This window comes from Ictidomys tridecemlineatus, unplaced genomic scaffold (genome assembly GCF_052094955.1).
Source record: "Ictidomys tridecemlineatus isolate mIctTri1 unplaced genomic scaffold, mIctTri1.hap1 Scaffold_46, whole genome shotgun sequence".
NCBI classification, from domain to species: Eukaryota; Metazoa; Chordata; class Mammalia; order Rodentia; family Sciuridae; genus Ictidomys; species Ictidomys tridecemlineatus.
Genome location: NW_027522984.1, coordinates 2,574,725 through 2,591,680, shown reverse-complemented (window position 1 = coordinate 2,591,680; position 16,956 = coordinate 2,574,725). Strand labels below are relative to the sequence as shown.

At 49.0% G+C, this 16,956-nt stretch overlaps 1 pseudogene; it reads right to left on the bottom strand.

Annotated features, from left to right (window-relative positions):
• Positions 1-2,236: 2,236 nt before the first annotated feature.
• On the bottom strand, positions 2,237-12,133 carry LOC144373683 (serine/threonine/tyrosine-interacting-like protein 2; annotated as a pseudogene).
• Between the last annotated feature and the right edge of the window lie 4,823 nt (positions 12,134-16,956).

Genomic DNA, 16,956 nt, shown 5'->3' with positions numbered 1-16,956 from the left:
AGGGCTGCGTGATGTTCTTTCCTCTCAGTTCAGTGGCGCGGCCTCTCCAGACCCACATTTTGTCCCTCAGACTCCTCCACTTACTGCCTTCAGTCAGGTTTGGTGGTGGGTGCTACTACATGAGACCACAATGGGGGGACAGGGGTTGGGACATTTATTTCCCTGACCTCCAGGTGGTCAGGGGCCCCTCTCCCTTGGTCATGGCTCTTGTGGGGCTCTGGAAACAACTTCCTCACTTTGTCCCTCAGCACGAGGGTGGGGCCACTCTCTCCCTCTGACCCCTTTCCTCTGGTGCTCTGCAAACGTCCAACCTGGAGCTCTCCTCAGTCACCACTGTGGATGTGCCCGCTTCTTCCTGTGGGGCTTTTACCAACAGGCAGACAGCATGCGGGGCTGCCACTGTCACCCTCGGTTAGGTATGATACAGAAGTCACACTTGGGAGTCTAACAGTTCAATCCCAGATATTTCCTCAAGTTCATCATAAATCAGATACAATTGTTATTGTTGTGGTTTTCAAAAATAAACTCGACTCCAGGAATAAGCCGAATCCAGAGTCTTGAATTCTCAGACAGATACCCTGGGCGGCAGGGTCCCCAGCAAGGCCAGCAAAGGACCTCTCTGGCTTCCTCTGCTAGTAAGCCAAGCTGGTCTACAGGTGCCCTTATAGCCTGAAATCTCTACCCAAGTGGGCAGTGCACATCCCGGCTGGAGGAAGGCTGGCAACTCTTCAGCTCCACACACCTCAACTGCTTGGTCCACATTCAGAGAAGGAAGTTGGAATGGACCAGGAGTGAGTTGTGAGAATTCTGCTCTACCTTGACATGACGGGGACCCATCTGTGTGTTGTGTGAGTGATGTTAAAAATGAGGCCTGGGCAGACACCTGGGTTAACTGGCTCCGTGGAGACGGCACAGGGCCCATCCAGTGAGATCCTCAGTCCTCTCTTCAGAAGATGCTCCTTCTGTGGGTGCCCAGCTGCTCATGCCTGGGTCAGAAGCCTCCCCACAGCACGAAGGAGAGGAAGCCCGGAGCTCCTGGAGGCCCAGGGCCCGTGGGAGCAGCCTCTTGGTGCAGATGGTTCCAGAAGGGCACCTTTGTACACAGTGGGAGTACACAGGCCCAGGGGAGCCCACTGAAGCCACGGTGAACAGGGAGAAGGAAAGGGGGGAATGGGGGGAATGGGATAAAGACTGAGCCCCCTGGCCCGCCCTGCCAAGCTCCTGTCCATCATGAGGGGAGATGGGGCCGCAGCAACTGAGCTGCAGGGACAGGGAGGGGGAGGCAGAAAATGAACTCAGCCGCTCCGACAGCAGCTGTGTGTCATTCAGGGATCAGGCATCGTGCTGGCACCCTTCGCCTTAGCATTTTCATCTTTGAAGCCATGAGGCATGTGATGCTGAGCCAATCCATGCATAAAGGCTGCCTCATCTCTATGTCCCGGGCAGCTCAGGTTAGAGAAAGGGATCCCAGGATCACCAGTTACTGTTTACCCACTGGTGTATTCCTCCTTACTCTTGCCCTCTCGATAATCAAGTCATGGCCAGCTGCGTCCCTGGGCTGGGATTCATGGTTACTCAAGACATCTCAGACCCCTGCATGGCACAGGCCTGTTCAAATCTGGCCAGGGTCTGCGGCCCCACAGCAGCTCTGGAGAGCAGCCCACCAGTGGAGGTTGTAAGGTGTTCAAAGTCCTCTGCTTGCTCCAGCAAGCCAACCTGTGTCTTGGAGACAGAAATGTCTTGGTGACAAGGGTAAAGACTTCTCACCAGCTCAGCCCACCCACAGGGTAAGGAAGGACCAAGTACACTCTCATTATCCAATCAGCCTTCAAGAAATGAAAGCAAGGATGGCCGCGAGGTTTTATAAAAACTCACCTCCACCTGGCACTGTTGGGCTTTTCTGGTCTCCCTCCGGCTGGTTTTGTGTTCCTGTCATTCCAAGGGACCCTCTCTGTACCCCAGACCTTGCCGCTCACACATTAACCTCACTCTTTCTTTAGTTCCTTCTGTTGCTCCCAGGCGAGGTGGGGGTGGGTCCTGAAATGGCCTCTCAGCTGCCCTCCATCCTGCACCACATCTTCCTTTATTATATAACAATGAGACGGTGGTGGCATTGCCTGGAGGCACAGATTTTGTGAAGCAAGGTGAGGCTGGCCCATAAAAACCCACCATGACTTCTGAAGTGAGTTTCCCCTAACATCTAAAGAGCTAAAGTGACCAGGGTGCAGAAGGAAGATTTCACAACAAACCAATTTAATGGAGATCCAAGATATTAAACAGAGCTGGGCATTGCTGACAGATTTCCTGGGACTTGTTATGAAACTACTTGAACAGAAGCAAGTCCTGCCTTATGGCCTTCTGGATGTACACTGGAGTCTCCAACAAACTGCAATTCCTTTCACGCTCTCCTCTCCAGTCCAGGACACACACTATCGAACACATAAGCACCAAAGCACAGAGGGCCCTGGATGACAGAAAACGGCCCGAGCTGGCCCAGCATGGCTCCTCTCCTCCCACCCTGCACCCCGGTGTCGTTCCACTTGGGCACTGCCACTCTGCCTGTTGGAGAGATCCTCTCTGCATCCTCGGCCCCTGAGGGGTGGTGGCAGGGTGTGCCTGAGCCCTGTGCTCTGCTGAGTGGCAGGTGGCCCAGGCCCTGTTCAGTCCTCCCTCCTCCTCTTCAGCTTAGTCCTGGTCTCCTCTTGCCAGTGTCTCCAAGCAGCGATGATGGCTTCATCGTCCATCTCCTCCTCTTCCTCTCTGTCTGTGCTTCTCCGATACTGGCTCCTCTGCCCAGAGGCAAACCTTCCCTCCTCTCTGTTTCTGTCCTCTCTTTCTCGCCTTCCTCTTCAGACCTCATGAAGCTCTGGGTGAATTTCCTCTTGGCTCCAAACTCAGAGAAGTCCAACTTGGATGACTCTTCCCCGTCCTCCCAGTCCCTGGGCCTAGCCCAGTCCCGGCGCCATGGCTCTGGGGACTCTTCCCCTTCGGAGGACTCAGGGGTCCGGCAGAAGGAGTAGGGCTCCGGGATCTCCTCTCTGGAGCTGGAGGTCTCACTGAATGTGGACCTGGAGAACTTGTGGGTCTCTCTGCCCTCCCTGGTGGAGGACGAGGAGAAACAGGAAGTACTCCTCACAGAGCTGCCTTCCGCGTCGTGGTAGGAGGAGGCGTCCTGCTCCTCTGACCGGGATGTGGAGAACTTGTAACTGCAGGATTTGGACTCGGTTTCCCGGTGCAGGGAAGATCTGCTGTACCTATCCCTGGAGCTGCCAGACCAGTCACTCTGGGGAGGAGAGTCTTCCTCGGTCCTGAGGCCACTGAGCCACTTATTGATGCTGCTGTCCATCTCCTCTGCTGCCTCTCCTACAGTGGTCAGAGACCACCAGGGAGGAGGAGGTGTCTGTTTCAGGCTTTTGGGAGTTACTGCGGGAAGAGAGTCGGAAGCTCCTGATGGCACTGTCTGTGTCCCCATCCCTATCACTGGCACCATCATCCTCTTCCTTGACCTTCTTCTTCTTGAACAGGGAGCTGCGTTTGTTGTCGGAGGCCAGCTTCTCCATTTTGTACTTGGACATCTTCTCCCTCAGCTCCATCTGCATCTCCCTCTCCTTGTAGCAGAGCTCCTTTAGGTCCACATTGTCAGCAAAGAGGCTGTAGATGGGCTTGCTGGTCTCCCTCACCCTGCTCCCAGCCCCTTTGGCCCTGGAGATCAGTGAAGTGCTGGAGGACAGCACGGACTGGGAGTTGGAGCTGGGCCTTGCCTGGCTCTGACACAGCAGGCAGTCACCCAGAAGGGAGCTGCTCTGTCCACTGAGCATGGAGACTTGGCCATCCCCCAGGCAGCTGGTGGCTGGCCCTACCCTCATGCTTGCCACCGTCCGTGAGCGAGACAGCAGCAGCATTTCACCCTGCTTCTGAGCCAGGGTCTCACTGACCACGCTGGCAATCCAGTATGGATGCTGGCAATGGAAATGGTGTCTCCAGGCCTCACTGGCAGGCTGGGCAGGGGAGTGCTGGGGTTGGTGGGTGAGCATCCCCCAATGCTGCTGGCGGCCTGGGACAGGTGGGAGTGGTGGCTCTGGGCACTCAGTACTGACCTGTGTCCCCATTAGCACTGACAGAGCAGGCTGCAGAGCAGAAGGCGGACAGGGTATGCTCCCGCTAGCCACGGAGCCATCCACCTCCCAGCTGGCCATGGACTGGCTCTCCTCCAGCGTCCACCGACTCCTCTCCAGCAGCTCCAGCCTCCGCTGTCTTTTTTTGGCCAGGACGGCATCCTCCGCCTTGCCCAGCTCCATCACCTCCTCCTTGTTCTCGCTGCCCACCTTCTTCTGGTGCTTCAGCTTCCAGGTCTGGTAGGCCATCAGGTTGACATGGGGGGGGGGTTCCTCTACCCGGGGGTATCCTCCGGGCCCTGCACCTCACCACTGTCCTCTCCTGCCCCTAGGTCTTTCTTGTGAAATCCAAACTGGATTCTCTTGATCTTCCACCTCTCCAGGGCAGTAAGCTTGTCCTTGTTCCTGCTGCAGAAGTTGTAAAAGGAGCTGGCCTCGGAGCACACGCTCTGCTGGTCATCCTCAGGCACCGTGCTCCCGGCCTCTGAGCGCGCGTCCTCCTCCTCTCTCCTGCTCCTGGAGCGGAACTCCCGCACGGCCTCCCTCTCGATGTCCTGCAGCCTCTCGTTCCACAGGTCCCACGTGCACTCGGTGGACATCAAGTCCGAGCGGCGCCAGGTGCCTGGGCTGGGGCCACCGAGCTCCAGCTGCCGCAGGAGCACGCCTCCCGGCTGAGCATGCTCTCGCTCTTGGAGACGCTGCTCTGGCTCCGCGTCCTCCTGAGCCTCCGCGCGGACTTGCCCTCCTCCTCCTCGACCTCCTTGTCCTCCTCCTCCAGGGCCCACCACTGGTGGCCCTGGGTGTGGTACCTCTCTTTCCGGCTCTGCCACTCCTGGATGATCCTCTCCACGCCCTGGTCCTTGAGCTCCTGCTCCTGCTCCTGGCTGGCCTGGCGCGAAGAGGCCGGCCCTGGACACTGTCCACCCCCGGCCTCGCTGCCCGCAGAGAGGCCCTGGCCCTTCTTCCACTCCTCGTACAGCTTCTCCTCCTCCTCCTCGTCAATGAGGATGAGGGGCTCGGAGGCCTGGCTGGCCTTCCCCAGGGAGCAGCCGCTGAGGTGGCTGGTGGCCTCGTCCTCCTCCTCCACAGTCAGCTGCGCTCGCGCCCCAAGGGTGCCCCGGGCCTCCTGGCTCTCGCTGGCTCTCTCTGGGGTGCAGTCCTCCTCTCTCTCCTCCATCAGCTGCTCGTTGAGCTCCCGCAGCTGCTTCAGGAAGCCGTCGTTGGGATAGATGGCCTGCTTCCTGCTCACGGTCATCACAGCCTCCAGGATGGCCATGTTGTGGAAGATCATCAGGTAGGCGCCACCAGCACTGCCTACTGGCTGATGCCCATTTCGCTGCTGACCAGGACTTTCCCTGCAAATAGAACACACAGAGACGTGATGCCACCATGGCGGCTGCCCGGTCCTGCTTCTCTGAAGTGCTGTTCGGGGTGCTGGACCCAGTGCTTGGAGCTGGTGTTCATCATCGCCTGAGTCCCCAAATCACAGCAGATCCCAGGGTGGAAGAGCACCCCCAGTCAGTCAGAGCTTGGGATTGCCCTGTACAGTGTCCTCATGCTGGGTGGCCACCACCAGCCTCTGCAGGATACTTCCTGCGATTTGGAGCTCACTGGCTCACAGAATCAGGTGGACATGGCTCCCTTCATGTGGGATCACTCGAGTCTTGGCAGTTCTTTCCTATCTAGGGCAAAGCATAACAATGCAACAGCAGTCAGCGCTCCTATTCTGACATTCTGCATTCAAGAATGAATACGTCCATATGATCACAACCTATGTGCAAAATTCCTCGAGAGGATCACTATCATATTCTTCACTAAGGATTTTTTTTCCTGGCTATTATGTGTCTTTCAATCAATATTCAAACTTTCTTTTTCATATTTCCATGCTATTCTAGACACTCTCCTCCAGGTTAAGAGTTAAACTTATCAGTTGGTCACTGAGGAGTTTGGGTCTAGGATGGAGCCAAACATGTCATGTTTGACTGAATGGCATACAGTAGGTGGAACCCTCACCACTCTGACTCTAAGAACATAGCCTTCGTTCATGCATTCTGTACCAGTCAGCTGTCCATTACTATAATGAAATACCTGAGGCAGGCTACTTTACAAAGAAAATAGTTTATTTGGGCTTATGGTTCTGTAAGTGCGACATTCAGTAGCCTCATCTGGTGATTGCCCTCCTGCTGGCAGAGTCCCAAGGCAGTGCAGAGCCTTACAGGATAAGAGGCAGGGAGCATGCATATATGTCTGCCTTCATCTTACCCCCTTCTTCAAACGTTTCCAGGATTCAATCATGAGGCTCCACCCTAATGCCTGCATCCAAACCTCATCCTTCACAAAGGTCTCTGAACACCATACTCTGATTAAGTTCCCACCCTCTTAACACCTCACAATGGGATGATTAAATTCCAATATGGGAAGTGCTGGGCGACACTCAGACCAACCTGAACCACAGCACCACGTGCCCGGGCCTGTGGTCTGTGTGGGTGGGCATGTCACACAATATGCTCAAGTCGTCTTCTATATCAACCGAAATCTATAAAACTTAAAAAAAATTCCAATTCTGTCTTCCTTATCTCATGGCATCTCACAGATTCCTTCCAGTACTGCGGCAGCTGTGACCTGCTAGTAAGTCTGCGGGGCTAGTCCAGTCGTGACCCTGCTATTCAGCACGTCAGTCATCTGCCCCTCCCTTGTGCTTCCCCTCTGCCCTGAACGGGATGGCCTTGGGGTCTACACCACCGCTCTAGTGCTGGCTTATAGTGCAGACCAGACTCCTGGAGACCTACTTCCTGGCCGTCACCGTCTGTCTGCCCACAGTCTTGGGGGACCTTTAGCGTCGGCTGAGAGCCCTGATTAGATGAGATGGGAGGCGAGTCTCCTTATTCTGTCTCCCTGCCAGCCAAGGCCATGCCTTTGTCACACAAGGGGTCAGAGATGAGATGGGCCCTGAGGCTCAGCGATGCTGCAGGGTATGTTGCCAATATCTGGTACCCACTGAGGGACACAGGACAGCAGAGTTCAGGGGTTCAGGCCACTGCCCCTCTTACTCCAGCCCAGGGCTCCACGGTCCCTCCCTGGGCCATCTGGCAGGACCAAGGACTTGCCAACGCATTCCTGCACGTGACCACCCAGTCCTCCTCATAAGGGCATCAGATCCCACTCAGACGAGGCTGCAGGTTCCGTGTGTCTCTGGGCCTACTGTACCCTGGGGTCCGTCCGAGGAGCCAGGGTGGCCTGAGGGACTGCTGGTGGGTAGAAGCCCATGGCGATGGGCAGAGGCAGGTGATCAGCTAATGCCAAGCCTTTGTTTGCCACCCAGGGAAGCGAGTAAGGGTGGGACCAAAAGTGCCCTGCCTGTCCTTGCTCCTAGCCACTCGGTGCCACACTCCTGTGGTCTCTGGATCCTCCTGTGGCCTCCTATTGAAGGCCTCTGCTGCTGTGAAGGGTTTGGGGTGGTTTTCTGTTACCAGCAACCAAGGGCATCTTGATTGTTACATCTGGCAAAGTCACCAGACTGCCAGTGGGTCTCAGCTTCCAGGACAGTTAGATGTGGATAACAGCACTGTCCTGAGGGGTCGGGGGTGTCCCTTTCCACCCTCCTCCTTGTCAGAAGCTAGTGTCCAAGCATCTAAGAGCAGAGGAAGCCACAGGAAGAAGGCTCTAGGGTAGGGACGTTCACGAGTGGGACCTACCCTACAGGCAGCAGCCAGAGTCAGGGTATGGCCCTCTGCTCCCGCTCAAGAGCAAGGCTTGAGGGACAGGAGACTGTGGGAGGCCAACTTTGCACGTGACTGAGTCACACTCCCTGCTGAGTGCTGAGGCGCTCAGTCACAGAAATGTGTCATGCACGGGTGTGACTTCCTACAGCCCTATGGGTGGAGCTATGCTCACCTGTTCCTTTGTAATGTAACCCCTTGCCCTGTTTAGGATAGAATATTCCATGGAAGTGCCTTGTGTGTGTCCCCTTCTCTTACTGTGCCCTTGGTGTGTGGCCTACCCAGGTGTCAGTCAACCTGATGATAGTGGGCATCATGAATAGTGGACATCATTTCAGCCCCCTGAAACCTGACCCCTTGCCTCATTTGAGTAGCTTCTCCTCAATAAAAGGGGTCAGCGCATGCTCTCACTCTCTCTCTTCCTGTGGACCCTTAAGTTCAGAGGAGCTGTCACCGCGACCCCAAAGAAAAAGGTGTTTGGGTCTCTTGTCTCTTGCACAGCCCAGTCAGCCCAGTGCAACTGGAGTGACCCCTGAGCCTTTTAGTCGTAAGAACAGAAACCTGGCAGGAGAGGTCACCTCACCAGCAGACTGGGTGCACGCCTGCTGACACCAACGTGGGTGTTCAATGTGGGCTGGCCCCTCATAGACACAGCAAGGAGCTTCCTCCTGGAGCCGCAGCTCCTGCACCCAATGCAACATCCTCCCTCCGCCTCCCCACAGGCTCTCGTGGTGCCTCAGTGGCCCCCAAAATGAGTTGAAGACTCTTTTGCTCTGGATGCTGTGGGTACCTGCCACCCACCCTGTGTCTGACGCTCTGGGCTCCCTCTCCACAGGGAGGTTGGCCTTGCTCTCAGGTCTAGTGGAAGGAACAGGTCCCCTCCCACAGACCCTGGACAGATGCCAGCAACCCCAATGTGTCCAAAGGCTCATGTTTTTTAAAGTAGGAGAATTTTAAGCATTACGTGTGTGTGCATGTGTGTATTTATGACACACACACGTGACGTGTGTGCATGTCCCATTAGATGTGACCTATCTCTGATGTTGGTGATGACAGGAAATGCCCTTCCCAGGAATGCCACATGGTTTATTACAATAATGGCATGACGTTCAGGCATTCACCAAGAGCTGGGTGTTGTGCTAAATAAACCCTAATATGCATTAAAGATTTTTATCCCTCATGGCAACTTTATTTTTTTAAATTTTTTTTTAGTATTTATTTTTTATCTGGACACAGCATCTTTATTTTAGGGCCTCGAACATGCTAGGCGAGTGCTCTCCCTCTGAGGCCCAGCCCAGCCCCTCATGACAACTTTAGAATCAGATGTTTTGATCTTTGTTCTGTGTTGAAGAAAATTGGAGCTCCCCGGGACAGGGAAACAGCCCAGTCCAGGTGGAAAAAGCCGAACGAATCCTGGACTGAGACCCTGTCCTCTGGGTGCCGTTCTGTGGCCACTGTCCTGGCTCCAGCCTGTCCTCCAGGCTCTACTGTGGCTACTCTCAGATCACTTCCCCTGGGGACCAGGGACTCAGAAGGACCTCCCAGATGGCCTCTCCCAGGAGCCAGTCAGCCCTGGGAGCCATCGCAGGACAGTCCCTGCCTTGCGCTTGTCACCACCCCACACCTCCCGCCCTCCCTGTCATCTCTCCTTGGCCAGCTTAAGTGTGTCCATCTGTTGCCTGGGTGCCACCAAGCACCCACACACGAGAGGCCCCCGGGATTGCTTGTGGGGTCAGTGATCATCCTATTCTTTCTCCACTTCCTAGAGAACAACCGTGTTGTCAGATCCCCTCAGATAACCGTGACACCCCCTTTGTTTCTACCCAGGGAGAGTCCACAGCCCGAGCAGCAGAGCCCCTCACCTCTGTAGGTCAGCAGGGCCTCATCGAGGAACTCCTCAGCCTTCCGGAAGTGCTGGGTGATGTCCACCTCGGGGAAGTCGTCCACCTCCACGCCCAGGTACTGGATCTCCAGCCCAGTGTAGAATTCAGGGCCAGTGTAGACACTGGTGCCGTGGGCAGCATTCAGGATGTGGGTGATGCCCAGCCTCTTCAGTTGCCCCTTGTTCACAGCCGCGCTCCTGAAGGGAGAGCCGGGCAGGTTGACCACCATGATGGGAGCCTGCCTCTGGGCCTGGAGACCCAGCAGGGTGCCTCCTCCTCTCCCCAGGAGGTATGGGGTGCTGAGGGCCATTGTCAAGTAGGAATGACGCTTCAAAATTTCCTTGCCAGTGTACCCCATGTTAAATGCATTTCGCTGTTGACATTGCATGCAAGGTGACCTTGCTCAAGGACCAAGGCGGATCCGGGTTTAGAGCTGATAAGGTTTGAGGAAGTATCCCGCTCCTTAGGGTGTTTCCGGTTTAAGACAAAAGGAGTTTTAGGGAAGTGGGAGGTTAAAGATTATTGCTGCTGGGAGTAGGGCGTGCCTGCTGCCTGAGTTCCCGCTGAGTTCTAGTGGAGAAAAAGTATTTAGGACATGTATTGTGGGGGAGAAAAAGAGAATTTCCCCTGAGTGTGTGTGGACGCTGGTGTGAGATCGGAAATAAAGAATTGCTGTTTGAACCTACAAAGCTGTGTGGTGGCTCATGATCTTGTCCCAAGCCGAGACATTGGCATTTGGCACTGGGGCGCACTGTGGACACCTGTGTTTAAAGGGGCCTGACTTGACTGCTGCACGAGAGAGAGAAGAGACGGAGCTGGATGGGCAGGATGGGGGGAATGAGATTGGGGTGCAAGGAATCTTTAGGGTGGTCCAGGGTTCTCTAGTTGCAAATCCCATACCTTGGGAATGCACACTCACCCAAGCACAAAGCTGGCAGACAAGACATTAGGTGTGTTGTGCACGGATGACACACACTGTATTGCCCAAATCCCCTCATATGCATCATCTCGTTTTCCCCTTAGAGTAAACTCAAAGGCAACAATTTTAACTCCATTCAAAGATTCTAAAAATGAATAACTGCCCAAGACCATGAAAGAAGAAAAAGATGGAACAAGAACCAGTGTTTCTGAGCTCTTTGTGCTGCAACTGAGTTTGAAGGGCTCAATTTGAGAGCCCTGAGCACAGGCCTGCCTAGGAAGGAGCAGGACAGTGAGCTGGGGCGGCTGGAGATGCCTGGGGCCACAGGTCAAGTGCTTCTGGTGGTGAAAACACAGGATTTGGTCCCTGCCCAAGGGAACAGTCCCCAGGCACCCATCACAACAGGAAGGAGTTTCAGACCTCATGTCCCCAGCTATCTCCTACTGCCCGCCTGGGCCCGGGTCCCTCTGTGCTTGTGGACACCTGGGTAATTACATTGGGAGCACATCCATTCAGCAGGCAGTGGATCAGCCAAAATCAGTTTTTTATATTAACCTGCTGGTACCAATTATGCACTGGTAAGGCTTGGAGGGATAATATGTGGAATGTGGAAGTTGTCTTTGTTTTTGTTCTGGAAACCATTCATAAACTTTTAAAAAATAACATTTTTTCTGATCACAAAGACAATAAATGTCTTGAGAACTTGTAAAATTCATAACAAACCTAGACAGGAAACTAAAGCCACTTGTAAAACCACTTCCCAGAGACTCCTCCTGCTAACTTGTTGATGGAAAAGTGCACGTGTGAGCACACACACACACACACACACACACACACACACATACACACACCCCTCTACCTATCTGTGAGCATTCAGTATTCTTTTGTAACCCGGTTTCCCGCCCACTGTGTGGCACACACTTTCGTGTGTTGGTGAGCACGCGTGCAGACCAGCACTGTGGACGGCTCCTGCCGTTCTGTCCAATGGCTGTTATGGGTGTCCAGGGATGGTGGACATGGTGTCAGGAGTCTGTGTCAGGAAAGGAAGCCCAGAGGAGGCATCCATGAGGCAAGGCTAGATCAGGGAGCCTGGGCATCTGTTTGAGGGTTTGGGGAGTGTCTCCCCAGGCCAGGCCAGGGAAGGGCAAATGGTTAGCCAGCCTCGGGGGCTGGAGCTGCGAGGGCCGTGGGCGGAAGCTGAAGGAATGTCACCTCTCCCAGGCACTAACAGAGGGGAGACAAAGGTCACCACCACCACCATGGACACACTCACTTCTCAGCTATGAAGACATGGGGCCAGACCTCATCCACCTCGTTCCGAGGGGCCTCCTGGTGGTCCTGGACCAGGGCCTGCTGCTGGTCCAGCACACAGTGGGTGTTGTAGAGGCTGGTGTCATCCATCTTCTCCCTGACACGGTTGTACAGGTCCTCCACCAGCAGCTGCTCAGCGGACTCCAGCATGCCCAGACACTCTGCGTCTGCTCTGAGCCCCTGAGGCTTGAGTTCTACGGGCAGCAGGTGGCATTTGCATTAGGGAGTGAGGACACCGTAGCCTTCCCTGTTCCTTGGAGAACTTGTACTGGCCAGCTCACTTGAAACTGTGGGCATGAGCTGAATGCCAGGCGATCTGCAGGACAGACTTAGCAAGGCTCCAATGGCCCTCTGCACCAGCTAGACACTGGGGTCAGGGTCAGCTGCAGGTGGGCAAGGGTGATGGGAAGAAGCTGGGTTCTCTTACTCTCTCCTTGGTTTCTCTAACGCTGGCTGCTCACAGCTTAGACATGGTCCTTGAGAACTAGGGTCTGTCTGAGTCACACTTAGGAGTCCTATGGTGCTCAGCATGAAGTGGATGCTCCGAGTTATTTTCCAAATGAATGGACCATGTTCTTCCCTAACCTGGTTCGCTCTGCTGGTTGGACTCCCTTACCTGTGGAATGCAAATTACCCTGGGAAAGTAAAGCTTTCAGGAGTCACGGATACAGCGCTACTGCCTGAGCTGTGGAAGAGGGACAGCCCTTCAGGGAAGTATCCGGCAGGTTTCTGAAGTGGGCGGCTGAGGATTGGAGTCCAGGGAGTCCGGCTGTGCCTGGGCCCTGGCGGAGGCTTCTGTCTGTCTGAAGTGAGGAGTACCGCCCCTTGCAGTTCCAGCAGGTCCCACTCTAAATTTACTGCATATGATTGCATTTTCATATATCCTGACCTATCTAATTACAATTACATGGTTCCAAAACAATTTTACACAGGTAGTTTAACACTTCCTCTTTTCAGTTTGTGAACTGAAGAAAAATGTCCAAGATTTATCTGAATCAGTGATAATAAACTATAAAACCAACATAATGAATGAATTCCAGATTTTTGAGTTTCTTATTTTTATTTTGATTTTATCTGTCATTCATAATTCCCTAAGCCTTCTCACAGGAAAGTTATTCTCATGAATTTTTAAATTAGATCTCACAGTTCAAAAAACTGAGATCTATTTCTAAAAGGACTTATAACAATGATCTTTTGAATTCTCTGTTATTTCTATTGAGTTTTCCACATGTAAAATAATCTTTTCTACCACATACATAGTATGAATTAATGGATGCTTACCTTCAGACTTTTATATGTAAATGAATTACTATATCTCAGATTAGAAAAGAAGGGGCAGGAAAGCAACTGTATTAATCGATACTGCACATGGGCATATGAAACACTGTAACTTAAGTGTAAAACCTGTAATAAAGATCTAAACAATATTAAACAGTGTTCTTATTTTACACTTGAATTAAAGATAAAATTTATGTGGTAGAAGAAAACATTATTACAAATCTGGCAAATGAATCCAGAGTTGTGAATATTAGAGTGGAGACGGCATACAATGTCTATAATAAGGTCATTACTTTCTGTTGTTGTTGTTGTTAATGGTAGCTGCCTTGCTTTGCCATTTCACTATTTTTTAAAAGCTTTTTCTGCCAATTACTTACTTTACTTCATTGGTTCTAAGCAATGCAGTACACTAAATCACTTGATCTTAGACATCACTAGTGAGAGTTATGCTTCGATTATTTTATGCCAGCTATATCCTATAGTTAGATGTTACTACTAAATAATATGGGACAAGTCTCATTTTATTTCTCCCTAGAAATGAATCACATAATAGGAAAAACTGCAATTAGATACACTGAAATATATATTAGTGAGTGGTTTTTTTTCAGCTATAAACTTTAAGAATTTATGGTCAAAACTTGTCAATTATTTTACAATACAATCAAAACTCCTTTCCACAAACATGACTGTTTTCTCTGTTATTAAATATAGCAGGCAATGCTGCATTCTATTTTTTCACTTTGTTGCAGAAGGTAAGCAATTGGATTACTTTTTACACCCATCCATGGGTTGTTAATATTTTCATGCTTTAAGCGTTTCATTGAAATTTTATTATTTGAGAAAATAACAGTGTGAAATTTGCTAAATATGAGTCTCCCAATAGAATGCAGTTAGGAAAGTTGTAAGAGACCTCAAAAATTTGGAGATGCTTGAAATCAGGAAAAATGCATCATATTAACATGTTTAATTGGCAGAAGGAACCATAAACAAGTTTATTTTGAGGCTAAAATATACAAATACTCTTGTTTAATTGTCTTTGGGTTAGCATGAGATTTAACATAGCAATAGGAAGCATGTGCAAGGATATCTTACATTTAAATTCTGGCAATCTCACTGAATATACAGATAGAAGCTGAAGCTAAGACCTTATTGAAGCACCTGTCTTCCACATTTCTCTTTACTCTTAACTACCTTATATGGTTGTAAGGAATAGCTGTCCTAAAAACATCATGATAGTTTCACAGACTCTACTTAAAAACTTTGTACGTTTGTTCATTTTCAGAAAAACATTTATATCAACCAATATTTTTTAACTTATTTTTAATCTAATCTAAAGCTTATGTTTCAAAAAAGCATGTAGGCTGCACTAATGCATGAACATTCCTTCCATTCTACTCCATCCATAATTTAGCTCAAAGTCTTCTACAAGTCTAAATTTGTTTTCTTTCTATCCTGACCATTTTTGTTTTTATAATTTTTAGAACTTGAGAAAACTCTCTTCCTATAAAGTTTTCTGTAGTTTCTCCCTCTGAACATCTTTGAAAAATGGTTGTTTCAAACATTAAGTTTACAATTTAAATCATGTGTTTGATGTTGTAATTTTAATTCAAGAAATATAAACTATCTTGCAATGTGGTAAGTACAGTAGCACCTTTGTACTATAAGCATGATGAGAGGAACCAGAATCATTGTTAAAGTGCAAAACCTTGGAACTCCATCCAGAACTATTGAGAGTATTTACATGTAGCTGAGTGCAATAGCACACAACTGTAATCCCCGCTGCTCAGAAGGCTGAGACAGGAGGATCCTAAATTCAAGATCAGCCTCAAAAAGTTAGTGAGACAGTCTCTAAAAAAAGGGGGGGGGGGAATAGATGGTAGGGAAGTAGCTCAGTGTTAGTGTGTCTCTGGGGTTCAATCCCCAGTATGTTAAGTAGATAAATAAGTAAGTTATATTTACATATACAAAAATATTACATGATAGCCTCCAAAATCTGTGTAATTTTCATGTTTTTATGTATCAGTTAAAATAAATTAATGAAAATAAAACAATAAAATCATGGTAACCAGATTGTAGTTGGAGAGACCTTGCTTTGTAGGATGCACATATCAGCTCATCATAATACTTGACCCCACACAGTTCAACAACTAGTAGCAGAATATTAATAATCAGATAGATGAAAAGGATCATAAGAGAAGTGTAAAGTAAGCTTCAGTGTGAGGGGAATGCTGGAGAAGAAGATCACAACCAAGTATGATTATAACTATTAATGTCATCAAGTACCATTAATAATAACAAACATTTATTTGCTAATTCTAATAAATATACTTGTTCCAGAGCTAGTCATTTAACATGCCTGATCATCTCCACAATGACCAAGAAGGTAGTTACTACTATCCTTATTTAACATATGAGTAACTTTGAAAAGAAAAATCTAAATACTAGGGTCCAGTTCAGAGTTTAAATGTCTATTTTCTCTGTTGTTACAACTTTTTCCAAATTCCCTTGCCTAAGTGTATCATTTTCATTATTACATATATTTATCTTTCCTATTCAGGATGTAGTGTTTCTTACAAACTTGTTTGCAGTCTTTTAAATCTTCAAGACTACTTTATACTCATTTGATTCTCCTACAGAATTGATTGGAGGCAGTAAATAAATTTTTCAATGATATAAAAAATTAACAATTCCCAAAAGGAGAGTTTTTAAAGTTTTATTTAGTCATATAGGGAACATAGTGGTGTGTTTTAGCTGTAAATGTCTAAATGTAAAGCAAAAGGGTTAAAGTCTATGCATGTGTGTGTATTTATGTGAGTGTATGCACCTATTGTGTGTGTATATGTGTGTGAATGTATGGTAAATGTGTAAGGAAAATTGTTATTTTAAAGCCTGAGAGAATATGGTAATGACATTAGCTCAAAGGTATCATGATTCTGCTATAGTCCCCCAATACCCTGGTGATTTGAGGTATGTTTTATGTATTTTTATTTGCTTATTTACTTACCAAGAGAAATTATGTGAAATTATACTTTATTCTTTTACATGATAAATTAATTTAATTACATAATAATTTTACAGTAAATAATCTTGGGGTAAAAACTTCAATTCACCACTTTCATAGGAAACCTGGCTTAACTATTTTGAAGAAGTATCAAGCTCCCTCTCTTAAAAAGACTTCTATGAAAGTAAATATATTAGTTTTCATGCATCTCTGAACTTTGAAGTAGATCTCTTAATAATTAAATTATACTCGTAGAAAAGTTTAACATATGTTTAGCTCTTTTAAAAATGAATTCAGGCACATCAGTTATTGTTTAAAATTCAACATAACTTGGTAATAGCAATTTGCCTAAGTAGAGTGAGTTTATTTTGGAGTAAGTGTTGTTTTGCTTTTCTTTTCTTGCATTTGTGCACAAATTATACAATAAATTGTAAGACTTTCCATCATAACTTGATCAGGTCCGAATAAATTAATGAAAAAAAAGAGCCTTTGAGAACCAAGGCCATTTTCATTCTTTAATAAAAAAGGCATCCTTTCATTTTTTTTCTTTTCTTTTTCCTTTGGTATAATTGAATGCCATTTTTCACAGAAGTATCAAAGGTAGCTGGATTCTTACAAAGGATGAATAAAAAAGGAAGGAACGCCGTTCATAGTACTCCTAGACTCTCTGTCTTCATCAATGAATGGAAGTTGTAAATAGAGACACTGAAATTTGTTCCTTTAATCTAAT